The 2,500-nt window shown below is 34.6% G+C and overlaps 1 protein-coding gene across 3 annotated transcripts in view; it reads right to left on the minus strand.

Moving 5' to 3' along the window:
* Positions 1-2,500, minus strand: part of LOC115225308 — a 29,003-nt gene that overhangs the window by 3,616 nt on the left and 22,887 nt on the right. The gene's annotated exons all lie outside the window — the stretch shown is intronic.

Here is a 2,500-nt window from a genome sequence, read left to right on the forward strand (position 1 = left end):
TAACAATAAGATAAATAGCCTGGGGACACATTGGTGGGTTTATGTATAAGGTATAGTCTTTATAAACTCCCCACCAGCGCAGAAACACGTGTAGCGCTGATTGAAAATATCTTCTTTCCCCACAGGTAAGTTATATAGATTTTTTCAAATAATTTTATTGTATTTTATAGTAGATTTTTCAAATGCTTATATTATTTTATTGGATATAACTTTCTATGTGTGTTCCATATAATAAGGTTATCCTGAAATAGGAGTTGCGGTTCTATTGGTAAAATTCCAAATTTGTAATAATATTATAAATGATACTGTTTACATTGCTTTAATAAAGTGTAAAACAGTAAATGTCCTGATAACCTGGAATACTTATTATTCCCTAAGATTTTAAAAATACTCACACACACACACACAGATATATATGTAATATTATATATATAATATATATATTATATATATATATATATATAATATATATAATATATAATATTATATATATTATAATATATATAATATATATTATATTATATATATACAACAGAAATACAACAGTAACAGTAACAACAACAACATCAGCAGCAACAATAACAACTTCAACAATGGCAACAACAACAGCGACAACAAAAACAATAACAACAACAACAACGGTAGCAGCAGCACCACCACCACCACCATCAACTACAACAACAACAACGACGACAACAACAACAACGACAGAAATAACTATACTCACAGCAATCATTATCCTCATTATCATCAGCAAGAAAAATAACAATAAAAAACTCTTATTTAATAAAAATTGCAAAAAATAAAGAGGAGATAAAGGGTTGATGCCCACACGACAAGTGCAACCATCATGCTACGCTGTATCGATGCGTTTAGGTAATAACTTCGTCTAGTTTAAGTCAGTAACAAGGAAGGAAGAAAAACAAACAACAAAACAAAGCAAAACAAGCTGGTTGGTTTAAGGGGTTTGTTACACAGCCACGGGGTTCAGGGTTCGATGGTAACTGAAAGCCCGTCGTATATGCGTGTGTGTGTTTGTGTGTGTTTGTGTGTGTGAATTTGTGTGAGTCTTCGAGTCTATGTTTGTCCCCCATCACTGCTTATCAACCGGTGTTGGTGTGTTTTCGTCCCCGTAAATTAGCCCATGTGACCATGCTATAAAATTCTACTCCGTATGTATGTATGTATGTATGTATGTATGTATGTATGTATGTATGTATGTATTATGTATGTATGTATGTATGTATTATGTATGTATGTATGTATGTATGTATGTATGTATGCATGTATGTATGTATGTATGTATATATGTATATATGTATGTATGTATGTATGCATGTATGTATGTATGTATGTATGTCATTGTTCAGTTTTATTTCAAGATTCCTTGCCAATAGAGAAAGAGCCGGTTTCTAGCCTAGATTCAAGGCTCCTTCATTGGAATTTCAACATCAACAACAGGGTATATGTGCGTGTGTATGTATGCATGCATGTATGTATACACGCATACATATATGTGTGTATGTATGTGTTTGAGTGTGTGTGTGTGTGTGTGTGTGTGTGTGTGTGTGTGTGTGTGTGTGTGTAGCATCCACTGAGTTTCGGTCTACCAAATTCTTCGCAAGGCTTTGGTCGGCCTGGGGTTAAAAGACATGCCAATGGTGCCACACAGTGGGATTGAACCAGAAACCTTATGGTTTCGAAGCAAGCCTCTTAATCACACAACCAGGCGTGTGACATAAAACAGCAAATGTTTTAACTGACATGCTCAAAGCTGAAAGTAACTAAGGAACAGAAACAACCACACAAAAAACAAGGAGAGAGAGAGAGAGAGAGAGAGAGAGAGAGGAGAAATGAAAGAACATTCGAGGTTTATGAAAACCCGTCAGTAACTGATTTTCAACAGATGCAGTGGACCAGTATGAATGTCCGGATCCTAGATGTGCGACGAGATTTTTAGCCACTTCGTAATAGACAGCACAGTTAACAAACAAATACACAATGGACGTAATAATTTCTTGTATGTTTTAAATAGCTAATGAATCTTCCTTGATGTTGTAGCATGGTCTAGATTTGAAACCGCGCTAACTCAGTAACGAGAAATTGGCCGCAGCATATCAGGCGATTTGCTCAGAATTTTGACCAATAATATTCCAGCTGTAGTCATATGATCAATGGAATTTTCTATGATTTTCCTACAAAAATATAGTCATAAATATAGAAGCGCCAGACAGTCGGTGCAGAGATTGGGAGAGCTCCCAGAGAAGACAGACGAACAGGCTTCTTGGTCGATGTTCAATTAGCGAATCTACTTCTAGCATTAGGGTTGTCCACATAGTGGTCATCCCTCTCATATGTATGTAATACAATTTACTGAACCTCAGTTTTTTTAGTATGCTAGACCACTGGTGTTAAATTGGTGTTATCAAATTAATATCCAATTTTTCACCCTCATTTTAATTTTAATTATATATATATATATATATATGAATAAAAAATG

Source organism: Octopus sinensis, linkage group LG27 (assembly GCF_006345805.1).
Source record: "Octopus sinensis linkage group LG27, ASM634580v1, whole genome shotgun sequence".
Taxonomy (NCBI): Eukaryota; Metazoa; Mollusca; class Cephalopoda; order Octopoda; family Octopodidae; genus Octopus; species Octopus sinensis.